Below are 13,996 nucleotides of genomic sequence, written 5' to 3'. Positions count from 1 at the left end.
TGTATTCAGACGGAGCGATTCAGCTTCTTCGCTTTCGAATCAGATTGATAAGGAAAGTCTCCGGTAACATGATCCTAAATCCCTCTGACTCTTCGGGGAGGATCACCAATTGATGCCGAAAATAGTGTTTACTTGCATTTGATTCTAATCACATGAATTATTTTGTCCATTACATTTAACACTCACGAAGAAGGAGATAATAGGAGAAAAAGACTTTAATAAAATCTCTCTCACACGGCCATTAAACCCGATGGCTGGTGTTAATAAGCGAGGGTAGTTCTCAACCCAGATAAGCCAAAAGCATGTGGTATCCACACATTCAGGGTAAAGAGGGAAAATCCCTTTCCTGGCTGCATACCACTTCGACGATATTGGGTTGGAGGTGTCCAAGGCTTTCACCTTGGATTAGGACCCTGGGGCCTTCACTGAGCAAACCCAATCCCAACCCTACAAGCTACAAAGTTACCCAAACAAAATCTCTTTATAAGTAGGTTCAATGATATCGGCCTCACGCGGTAACTGAGCAGATAGATGAAAATCAGTCGTATAAGGAAGCGATGTCTGAATAGAGGAGTGAGATGTAAGGCTTTCAGAATCCAGTAGATGTGAAACGAACCGTAAATGATTTTTCTATCTGAAACAAGCTCGATTGTTTGACTAGAATTCAAAACTTTAACGACAAATGGGGTATGAATGAAGCTATGCTGGTTGTAGGAAACAGAGGGGTGGCTATTTTTTTCATTAATTCGCGCTCTTTAACGAAGGGTGTCCTGATTAGAAGGTATTGATTCCCAGAAGATATTTCAAAGAATTGAGCGGGAATAAAGGTCGAAGGCTGGTCTCTTAAGGATGGCAGTCGGCCTAAAAAATATATGACAGCAAGCAGTAGAAGCAGGTGGTCGGTGAAAAAAGGTGTAAGTTACATTGCTTATCTATATACTCTAAACCCACATCCGACTACTCATTCACTCATACAAATGTTTGGGGTGTGGGAGCCGAAATGTGAAAAAAGTCATAGATTCGACCCCCTCTAAAATAATCTGAAACCTTAAGAAAAATTGTCGAAACACTACATTTTCTATATAGTTTTAATAAAGGTAAGGTTAAATATCACCGAATAAAAACGATCCACAAGTAACAAACGGCAAATAAAAATTGTAAGACCTGACAAAGTGACCAGAAAACACCGTAGGCCTTTCCTCAGTGAGCGAAAGTTAGTACTGGAATAAGGTTCGCCTAAAGTATATGAGACCGCTTATGGAAATGATCACTGAAGACAAGTACGGGCTTGTGCAGGTTTCGCCATATTTAATTTTCAAAATATAACATTTCCCCTATTTATATTGAATTTGGTGGCTACGAAAATTGCAAGAAGTGGCAGAGTGACCAGGAAACACCGCAGACCGCCTACGGAGGTGATCACTGAAGACAGCGGCCGATATTGAGAACGGGAATAAGGTTCGCTCGCATGGATATGAGGCCTCTTGAGATGTGTTCGCTAAATATATATGGTCGTTTGGGCAGGTTATGCTTTATTTAATTTCCATAATACTTAATGTATATCACGCATTAATGCTGAGGTTGGTTGCTTCATACCTGACTCAGCTCTTAGCTTCTGCTTGGCCACCGTGAGCGCACATTTCATTTTTCCGCTGAGAGCGGGTAATTCCCTCCCTTCTCTGTTATTCTCACACCTCGAACTGAGCAAGAAGAAGCCGCTTACCGCCCATGGAGGCATTATACGTCGACGGGGGAGGGTGCGGAAGCTGGCCCCGTCAGCCGCTCCCGCCCATAGGGAGAGGTGAAAGGAGGAAGGTGAATGGGGCCCGAGGGGAGGGTAGAATGGGGTAGTGGGAGCATTAATTTCCAAGCAGTGGGGGGAGGGGAAGGGCGGACGTGCTTAAAGAGATTGGCGCGAGAATGGGCGATAAATATCGATAATCTGAATGACCGACATTCCTCAAGACACCGAGCTGAGCATCGATAGCGTTCCGTTCTCCGTAGGTCTTTACGACAATGAGACCATTTCTTTCCTCGGCGGCCATAATTACCAGATTAGAGAGCGCGCGTGATGCTTGAATACCGGGGAAGAAGGGAAGGAAGCACGCTGCATATATTCCGGGACGTAAATGCGACACTAAAGGCAGAGTCGTAGCCAAAGGGGAATATTCTGTGCCAAACCCCTCACTCAGTGATTCAACACGAAGGTTGGCATGGTCATATGAGGGTAGGGCTCACCACGGACTAATCCATGGGTGTATTAATAGCTCACACCAAGGGAAAGGGAGAAGTTCCTTTCCCTCGGCCATCTTCCCATTCGACGATTTGGTGTTGGGATGAGACAGATATATCTGAAGCGCAAAGAAAACCAAGATTTTAGTATGCAGTAGAAGAGAAGTAGTGCTGACTAACATTAAAATAGCGATTTCGATAAGCGGAAATAAATCCGAGATATGAGGTATGCAGCAGAAGAGAAGAGACCCAGACTAGCATTTAAATAGGGATTCAAAAATTGGTAGCGGCGGATGAATTCTGTTACTTGGGAAGCATGATAATTAGCGAAGGGAGAAGCAAGAAATTAATTATCTGCAGAACAGCCCAGGTGGAGAGAGTATTCCATCAAAAGAAAGACCTACTTACAGCGGGAAATTTAAACATGAAAGTACAGAAACGATTTTTCAGAACTTACACTTGAAGCATAGGTGGACTCCTAGAGATGCTTCAAGTGTGAGCGTTAGGTGGCCCCGGGAAAGGGATTTGCCCCTTCTATTCTGTATGTGTGAAATTCAAAGCAGAGAAATCATGGGTTGAGGCCTTCGAAATATAGTGATGAAGAAAAATGATGAGAAGCAAATGTAGCGACCGAGTTAGTAATGTGTACCGACAAGGCCGTAGCCAGGGGAGGGATCAAGGGGGATTGATCCCCCCCCCGAAATGAAAAAAAATAAATAGATACTTTATGCTCGCTTGATGCCTACACGACGCGCCGCTATATAATATCGTCGCGACGATATTATATAGCGGCGCAGGGACATCTAGTAGTCCAATGCGACTTAAGTCAATAATTATCTAAGCGAATTTGTAGGTGCAGTATGTGTAGTTGTAGTGCAGTGTGTGAAATAATATTGCTGTGAATTAGTAGAGAGGTGAGTGACTTATGAACCTCCTGAGGGACCGCAGAATTGACATCGACACCGAGGAGTTAATTCATTTGGTGGCTGCAAAAAAAAGCTAGAAGGCTAAACTCAATTTTATAATAATATTTTTATATTTTCCTTTAAGGGTTTAAAATAAATATGTATATTTAACCGTATACGCTATTTTATTTATCTTATAAAAATAATTTTATGTTTGTCTACTATTCCACCCCGAAAATATTTTCTGGCTACGGCCTTGTGTACCGAAGTCTTAAGACGAGAGAAGAGAAGCCTCATGCAAAGCTTGGGAAGACGAAACAACCTGATCGGCTATATCTTGAGACATGATAGCCTGATGAATACAATCGTCAAGGGACAAATAGGTATATGGCAAGAACGGATGGCCTCAAATAAAATATATGGAACTGGTAAAGAACTGGTAAAGAAGGATGAGAAAGAGAAGAAATATGTGGTAGTGAAAAGATTAGCTGATAGTAGGATTAACTGGAGAGCTGCGTGAAACCTATCTTAGAATTTTTGACCAGTGATGATGGTGAGGAGTCCAGTTTGAAACTGGGACCCATCGGTCGTCGGCCAAGCGCTCAACACACTGGGCTACCAACATATATCTATAAAAAATACGAAAATTCATTTGATTTGAAAGGGTAATATGTGGGAGTATTAATAGCATTTTGGCGTCAATTTGGGGCTTCGAAAATGTTCCTGGCGCGGTGACGAGTGCAATCCGATCCACTATTTTCCAATACTTTGTTGTAAAATGTTTGTAATTGCGAGGAGTGCATTGAAAAGAAATACATTGGATAGATCACATCATCATGTGTATAAATTTAGGTTAATACCCATAATTATATCTTATTACCCCGCGAAGCTAGGTTCAATTTGTCCGTCCGCGACACGAGTGGCGACTTTTGTAAACCTATTTCAATGCGCGATGGGTTACAACACAATTAGAGGCCGACTTGAGGGTCCTCTTTTGTAATATTCGTGAAAAAAATCCTTTCAATCCGGTACGGCTTAGGCAGGACCTCAGAAGGGAAAAAGGAAACGGCTACTTACAGCATTAATTCTCGAAGGTCTGGACTGGTCTGCTGAATCAACGCTACCTATTCCTAATTAGCTTTAGCCAATATGTGGTGTTTAAATTCGCCAAGCTAAGACCGATATCAAGATTCCTCATTTATGGATTGCGGGAAAACGAAATGCTTCTCTCGGGAGGCCGCTTCAATGAAGCTCGTTCTTTTTTTACAAAATGCGCTTTTCTTTTTTTTTATAGATCGATACGCTAATCTCAATAAGTGGCATTTAAGATTCGACGATTTATAATTTTAAAAATCGCTTCGATTAACCAAACATTGAGCATATTTCTGTTCTCTGAATATTTTAATGCATTTATCAACAAATACTTTGCTAACAAATTTTAGTCACCATGTCATTAAAACATAATATTTGCAGTCGAAGTGGAAAAAAGACGACAGTAGATTTTTCACGTTTTTCTCTATCTCACATGGCGCGCAGTACTCGTTATTTCCGAGGATTAAATATACTACAAGAGTACTACCGTTTGCACGTCTATACGATACATAAAATGACAAGGCAATAATTTCCACCGATGCAATCTGAATACAAAGTTTTAAGGACTCCGAAAAATAGCTCAATTCTCCTACGTACTATTATTACGCAAGCGCGATGATCCAATGATAACTTCAATGAGTAGGCATTGAGTTCATTCTTTTCGAATTATCACCCGAGATTCTCACTTGCATCGACAAGGTTTCAAGAACCTCATCGGTATCCAAAACGTTCACAGTAATTTTGACCCTCGCCCGGCTGAATACCCGAGAGATATTCACTCATGATACTCATACACCCAGGCTCAGTAATTCAATGCAATTCCTATTGTAAAAGGCGATTGTTTGAGCTTGCATAAAAATAAGCCGTATGATTCAATGACGGTCCTTTAGGGAAACGGTGAGTATACCAAATGATATCAGTAAAAATTTAGAATTGGTCATTCCACGCCATATCAGCAGTGAATTGACCCTTGAGTACTCCGATTCTAACCAAACTTTATTCATACGTTAAATGAGTGATTAAATCCGGAAGTCTGAAATCGTTTTAAAAACTTTTGACGAATCTAGAGAGGGTGATAGTGTCCAGCGTTTTGTCGTGAGGCTTTTCCCCTATCTCCTAAATGATAACAATCAGAAAAATAGTTTGCACGTCATTTCATTTGTAAAAAAAAATGCATGATAAGATAATGCTGGAAATGTGAAAACTTCATAGGTTAATATTTTAATAAAAAATACTGCTAATTTTACATTTGATTTTTTCTCCTATTTTAATACATTACGATTTCTTATTACTTTAGAAAAAAAGTTTGGTTGTAGGCTCGCCAAAAACACCAAAGATATTTAAATTCAAAGATAGGGTACGCCTTCGTTCTCCACAGAGTTTAGCAAGTTTTGGAAGGAAGGCCTTTTATCCACTGTTGCATCTTCTAGACAACAATAGGTGTAGTAACGGTTCTCGCGTCAAAACTAACGCAAAATATGATAATGAGGATAAGGTGCTGGGATGATTGTTTGAATATGAGGGCAAAGGAATAAGAAAGACTGATGAGGAAGGTGTCCTTGTGCATTCTAGGGATGGAGGGATGAGGGTATTGGGTCAGAGGCGATGCACTCGGAGTAATTAATTAATGGTATGGTATTTGGAGGAGGTGACCGACAGCTTAAGTCATTTGCGCCATGTGGGAAGGGGTAGTTAAGGAAGAGTGGAGAGAAACCCGGCGCGGCGTCAGCATTAGCCTGCTCCTAACGAAAGGCGCCAAGGGGACCACGGCTTAACGTCCCATCCGACGGACAAAGTGTTGTGCTTGAAATGTTCTCCACGCAATATTCAAGCAGGGATCGGGCAGTCTCTGAAAATTCTCTGCCACCGCCGGGATTTGAACCCGACCCCGCCGAGTGGGAAATTAATGAATGATCATACTCATGTGCCAGATAACTGTATCATTATCTGGCCACGTTTTTTATCCCAATGTGTGCCCTCCTTCTGAAACAATACATGGTATCACCGTTGAGTGAAATGTTTCTGTGGTCGTCAGTCAATGAAGAGCAGTTAGAAGATTTTTTTACAAATTTCATGAAAACGATTTCTATTCTCGCACGATCCTCTTTTCTATTGAAGTGCAGATCAATAAAAAAAGCCAAATGTAACGAACTATCGGACCATAAGGGACTGGAACGAACTTCCAGCTAAACTATTTGAGATCTTCCCGAAAAATTTACATATTTTTGAAAAGTAGTCGAAGAAGTAAGGACGAAAGGTTTTTTTATGATGTTTTCAATTGTTTTTCATCGTATTTTCATGTTACTAACAGGCCAATGGCCTACTTATAACAGTTTAATAATTATCAATTATAAATAATGATAAAATATCTAGAATTCAAAGAAAAAATGTATTATTGTGTTTTCAAGAGTTTTCGTCCAATCGGACCATTCCCGACTTCCGATGTCGGTTAGGTTTGTCTTCTTAATTTTAGTGTGCATTGCTAGTAGCCTGTCTTTGTATTCTCCTTCACTTGCACTGGAAAGATTACCCTGACTCCCTTACACTTGTTGTGCCATTTTCCCAACTGGTGTGTTTAAACACAATCAACCACGCTGAAGAGGTGGTCTAGGAACTCACTGGCAGCTGGTCCTCAACCAGAATATATATTCTGATAATCTGGATCAAAATTGAGGATCATCGTCGTCCATGAAGTGTAGTTAGAAGGTCATGTTATGAAATTTTCATGAAAATGATTTCGATTCTCGCAAAAACCCTCTTTAGTATAGATGTGCGGATTATTAAAAACATCGCTTAAATGGATAAATAGAATATTCATATATATCGGATTACGACGGTAAAAAAAAGAAATAATCATCATCTTTTTAAATTTAATTTAACGTCGTCCATATTTTTTATGCCTCACTCTAAAAGCCGTTGTAAGAAAACTTTTAGAGGTCAATACTACTTGTTGACGGTTTGAACACCAAAAACGATATGCACTTGTACAGCATAAACCATTCTTCTGATATCCGTGGTAGGAATATATATAGGGATATAATTGAAGGTACTTAACCCTTTCTAAACCAGAGTTGCTTCTGGGAGAAATCAATTTTCAAGACTACTCATTTTAAAAACGCGAAAATTTTCTACTCAATCATAATTATTGTGGCGGCTACATATTTCGCCATTAAACTTTACAGCATAGAAGAACACGTAGTTTAAATATTTACTGAATAGCGCTGCTAATGCATACATTTTTATGTTACTTAGAAACGGCATTGGGATGATATAATGGGTTAAGAAGAAGTTAGTGCCGAGTACGAAATCTTCGCGTTAGTTAAATTTGCAAAAATACTTTGCAGAGCACGTTCAGCTTACCAATGCCTATCATCCTATTACCTATTATCCTATTAGCAGTATTCCAAATTAATGCAATTGTTCTCGTCGGTGGCACAAACATCCATCTAATTATACTCGGGGAATAAGTTATTGATTCCACATTTTCATGAATAAGACAGGTATCTACATTGTTTCTGGCACCAACCTCTTTTAATTACGAGGATAATGAAGTGCATTTACTTGGAAAACATAATAAATCTTTCCGACCCAAGTTGAAAAGTAGTCCGAGAGAAAACGCGAGGAGCGGGAGAGAATAAAATCCAGGGCTCGTGGAGGGAAAGAGAGAGCTGCGGGTGGGTACAGAGGTAAAACCGGGAGGATTTTCGGGGAGGATGGGGGACGGGGGGGAGTGGAGGTAGATTTTTGATCGCTCGTGACTAGAAAGTGCGAATGGGTGCCGGAGGAGGGGAAGTGGCGCGGGAGGAGGGGTGGGAGGAGGGAGAGAGAGGGGGTATCGCGGCATGTTTATGAGGAGGGGGAGGTTAAAGGCTCCCGGAGGGATGGCTGGCATATTTTGAACGAATCGTTCCGCCGGTGAAAAATGACGCCCCAATCCCCGTAGCCTTTCCCTTTGCCGGATAAATAAGTAAATGACGTCGTAAATCAATTCTCCCCTCCCCCCCCCGCCATCTCTTCAGTGAGAAATTTCTCCTCCTTTTCGAAATTAGAATAGCCTCTTTTTTTTATCTCGCTCCGCGCGGAATGAAATATCTCTTGCAATGGAAAGAGAGAGAGAAAGGGATATCTTTTTCTCCACAGTAACACGAGAGTACTGGAAATTGCAATCTGTCTGAGGGTGCTCGACTCAGTTCACGTATGCAAAACTGCGCCACTTCCTGGTTGCAAATTAATCCCGCGGTGGCCGTTGCTTCGATGAAAGGTCTACCTGTTTACCGTGATAAAGTCAACAAAACCTGTTCCCGAAATTTCCATGGACTTAAAAGCATTTCCTCAACCCGTAAATATTGCCTTCACTATTGGCCTCAATAAGGCGTCTAAATCTAATTCAGAACTGTTTCAACCCGAAATTTGGTTTGGGTAGGTGAGGGTAGAGCTCATCCTTGACTTAGAAATGAGATTGCGAATAATATTTAGGGTTACGTGCCTTTCCCAGGGCCACTTGAACTTCAAGGATATTTTTGTCTAAAGGCACTAGGGATATGAACCCCTTAACCTTTGGTAGATGAATAAGTTATAATGATTACCTGACAATGGAGATTCGGAACGAACAAGGCACTGATTTCTAAATTATTTTTGTTGAATAATTTCTGTAATAATATTGAACCGTTCAATTGTCTATGAACTATGGATAATGAAGAACCCAAATAGTATTCTATGATGGATCTCCTACTGAGGGATGAAGTTCATACCATTTTCACCTACGGGAATCGAAGCATGCTGTAAACTGTGTATTCACTGAGGGTATGTTAACAAAGTAATGAAAATTAATTTTACGGTATTGAAACTCCAAACATTACCGAAGTACTAAAAGGTATGGCTTTGTATAGCATCCATTTCATTTTCCCTAAAACTTATACAGGCACTTTCAAGTTTATATTTCTATGCTGGGAGAAATGAAAACTACTGAGGAACCATGATGGAGGTCTCTTTCAACTTCGAATAAAAATTTGATCAATGATGATGGGCTCCATATGAAAGTTTTAAGAATCCAAATATGCCTTAAGTTAAATTTTGAATTGGTAGCTTTCCTTAATCACACTAGATAGAATTTTTAAATTCCAATTCACACTATTTACCCAATTTATTCTGTTGAATTTACTCATATCAATTTTGTTACTCCTCAGTAGTTTACATTTGCCTTATTTTGTAACATATAAGTTTTATGTAAATTACTCTTATAATTCATAATGTCATAATTTAAGGGCCTGCTAAACGTAAACCAGTAGCTCTTGACGTATGTATGGCAAGACATAATATTGGTGCATTTTCTTTTAGGAAATTACAATTGGCTAGAGAAAAACTTCCTGGCCACTGACTGATAGTTATCAAATCTCAAGTAGGGCAGAAATTTATCGTTAGTGTATTTTACCTGTCATCTTTATTGCTATCTATTTTAATCAATGAAAAATTATGGAAACCATGCCTATATTCTGCAGTGATTGGGCATGGATGTGGATTTACCTATTGCTCTCTCAGTCACAACATTTCTATCTGTGAATTAAAAAATGTCTCGAGATAAAATTTCAAATAAATAGTATTGCCGTCAGTGTCAAAAACTGTATTGTTGATCATCGAATTTATTAGAGGAGTTAAAACTTACTGCAAAATATGACCCCTCCGATTACATATATTGCTGCCGATAGTGACGTTTCAATAATACCAACAAGTGGCAATGGAGAAATAACTGTTAAAGAATTCCAAACTCGATAATCGATTTTTCACTTTATTTTATCGATGGAGTAGCCGACATGTCGCGACATAATTGAAGCGCCGTCGTGTAGATTGGGCATTGCATTCATAATATCGTGATTTTTATCCTGCGAATAAAACAATCCTCCTCCAGCCTCCTGTAGTGAAAATCCGATAGTTCGTTTTCCTTTAAATTCAAAAGAATCCATCAAAATTCGTTTTCAAATATCATAAATAATAACCCTTTGTAACCCAATGTTGCTTATAAGCAACATTAGAAATAGAGCTGAAAGTTTAAACATTAAAAATGTTAAAACTTTCAGCACTATTCAGAAAATATCTAAAATACCCATTATTTTGTAGTGTAAATTTTAATGATGAAATAGTTAGCTGCCAGAATAATTGTCATTGAGTATAAAATATTTCAAGTTTTCAAAATGAAAAATCTTGAAATTTGATTTCTCCTAGAAACAGCCCTGGGTTAGAAAGGGATAAAAATCATAAAATGAATACGTACTTTTACTTAAATCATTGCAAGTTCTAGCCTAAGTATAGGATTGGTTGTAACAAGTTCTTCGATCGGCTTTCTTTGCTGTTGTTCGTCTTCTTTTATTTTCGCACTGGGGCCTGTTCCTTCCGGTGGGAGACCATGAAAGGCTCTTAATTTCTATAATTTTCCTTGTTATCATAATTAGGCTAGTTGTTACGTCCATTTATTTTATTTTCTGAGGCACGTGCGTTATCCTGCACTTCATCACGGTATGTTGGAGCGGGAGTAATAATTTTCATTCCCGCGGTTGTCAAGCACGTCGCGTCGTAGACACGTCGATCACGTGACGGTATAAGCCAATGAAAATGCGCATCAGAGGTCAGTGAGAATATTTACGAACGCGATTGCTGGTTATGTGATTGACCACAATGATCCTTGATCAAGTGTTCGTGAAACGGTTGTGGGACTTGATCTCCGATAAGGAATTGATTGCCCAATAACTGAATGTCGATTAAAGCAGGTTTGGTGATCCTCTACGTTGGCATCAAGTTTAGGTCTCTACTCCATGTCAGTTCCAACGAGTGCTCTTCAGGCATTTGTCGCTGTTACTCCAAAGCCTTTACCCATTTCTCTCTGCGTATCTACAAACAGTATAGGTAACCAAGGGATCATGCTCTGAAATAAAAATGTATCGAGAGATATCCCACATCATGAAAATGGAATATCATAATACAATAAAAGAGTGTTCAGCTTATTAAAACAACTTGTCTGTTTCCACACTATTTTATTTTCACCGACCATGGTTTCGGCAACTTGTGCCTTGACAATGGCATAAGTTGCCGAAACCATGGTCGGTGAAAATAAAATAGTGTGGAAACAGACTAGTTGTTTTAATAAGCTTAATATCAAAGATTTCCACCGCATCATGCCGGACACTGTATCTTTAATAAAAGAGTGAATCGAAGATGACAACAAAATGACAGGCTATTCATCGCTTAACATTTGGAACCGCTTAAAATATGTGAATTTTAAAAAATTACCATAAAATCAGCAATAACGAATTCCATCTTCCATAGGTAGAGCAAAATGTCCAAACTGAGTGGTCATTCACTCGTCCACGAACATCCGAAATTACTGAATATACAACGATCGCATTTTCATATCATACCCATGTCACATATAGATTTACTCCAAAGGTATTTTATCGCTAAAAAAAATCACAGGGGGCGTATTTATCCCAATTAAGTTTACTTTGTATTTACGCAAAACTTTGGTGAATGAGGCCATGGAATTTTAACGATAACGGCGCATTGAGGAAGGGTTTCTGTACGAAATATTTTCTTGGGTGCTGTACTCGATTAAAATTTACCAGTAGTTTATCTGAGAAAGTTAAACTAATAGTAATACAGAAATGCAGTTATTAATTAATGAACGACTATCGAGCAGCATTTACGAGTAAAGAAAACATGGCTACCGGAATTATGGGCAATCAATAGGAAAACTGTGGTTTGACAAGGAGGAGATACAGACACAACTTTTGAATGGCAAACGCTGCAAGAATGCTAAATTTAAAAAGACGATATTAAACGAAAAAATTCACACGCGGATGATCACCAGACGCGCAAAGCAGTGCCTCTAGTGGACTCAAATGGTGACTTTACCAAGGAGTTTTGAAGGGCCATGGCCAAATGGGTAGATTGTTGGGCTCGGAGGGTTCAACGATCCTAGGGCACTAGGATCAAATCCGTAAGAAGCCTTCGATTATTCCTCATCATAAAATACTCGCCACTAAACGCAGTTACCTCCTGCGCTACCAGTTAAATTGCAGTTGCCACTCGAAAAAGAAAAGGCCTCCCTACCCTAATAATTCCAATTTCAAAAGACTCCTCCATAATTTAGATAAAATTTACTTTCAAAGTGTAATTGTCATAATTTCATTCATCATCATCATCACTGGTCAACAATCCTAGGATTGGTTTGACGCAGCTCTCCACTCAGTTATCCTATCAGCTGCTGCTATCCTATGCTGCAATTATTAAGAAAGAATTTTAGAGGTAACGTAAAATTGAACATTTTTATAACCATTTCTGTTCTCAGATCAGTTAAATGTTCAATGGGTTCTATTTTCTCACAGTGCTTAATATTTATTCGAAAATGTTCCAATGTTATAAATTTTTTCCATTGTTCCTAACATTTACCTTCCATTTTATATCACTATTTCGCTGAAAAAACGTCATTCATTACCCCTACGATGATTGCAGCATAATGTGTACGAAAATTTAGTCACGGGAAATAATAATTTTAATGCTCCCACAAACTGGCCTATTGTTCCAAATACCATATATAACAATAATAATAATAATGGATCTTTCAAAAATTGAATTTTTTATTTTAAAACATCTCTTTACCAAAAATCTCGGAGTGAGTACATTCAATTACACACTTTTTGAGATAACGAACATTCCAAACTAAAATTCTAAATCCTCTTCAACCAGTGCCCGTCTATAAAGCGGTCCACAGCTTATTCTAAGAATAAAATAATATCATCTGGAACGAAAACACGGCTTCACCATTTTTGCCAAATTCATCAGTTCGAAAATTTGCATAACCCAAAATCCTATTTGATATTCATAGCATACCTTTATTTCATTTAAAATAATATTTTTACACATAAATTACACGTCTTTTTAATTCGCATCACTTTAAAAGTTTGTCTTGGTTGATAAACAGGGGCCCATAGCAAAAATTAATACCCCCGGTCCTAAACGACGAAAATAAGTTGGAAAGCACGTTAAATATTATTTTATTATTAAAAAAATCATGCTAAAAATTCAAGTACCATATGAAATTCTTTGAGAATAATTAATAGCGGAATTTTTATTCTGAGAGATTAATGAATGATCAGGTACCATTCCTCTCGTTATATAAGTCATTCTTAACCGAACGGGAAAAAACGGCTTCGAACTCACATAGAATTCTATTCTAAAAGAAAGACATAATTTCACCAAGCAAGTAGCAACAATCAGTTCCTCCTGCCAACAATGAAAGATGGTAAAGAACAGAAAATATGACCATTTCTATTAATTAAAAAAAATGACAAAATCTCTCGAAGCAGCAAAGAATGCAGAGGATACTGACCGAAGACTATGCAACATAATGATGCATTTTACCGAATTACCTCGTTATTCCAGTTGGAGAACATAATTTTTCAAAAGGTCGTATAAGGAAATAGATTATTTTACAATTTATAGAACTGCGATAAAGGAACTGGTATCGTACTTTTTTAGTTTTTTACATGGTTTAATGAACAAAATTTAAGAACCATTAACAAATAAAACGACATTCAGCAGCCCTGAGGATGAGCTCCGAGTCGGAGGTCGAAACGTTGGCTAATAAGAATAATTTAACCCGGTGGGAATCCCGGGAGGAGTTTATCCACAATACAATGACACTATAATCTACAAGATCAGATATAAGATCCGCATTCAGTTAAGATTGCGCGCTCAAAATTTATGCGAGATCGTCA

Source organism: Ischnura elegans, chromosome 4, assembly GCF_921293095.1.
Source record: "Ischnura elegans chromosome 4, ioIscEleg1.1, whole genome shotgun sequence".
NCBI lineage: Eukaryota > Metazoa > Arthropoda > Insecta > Odonata > Coenagrionidae > Ischnura > Ischnura elegans.
Note: the sequence above shows the minus strand (reverse complement) of the source record.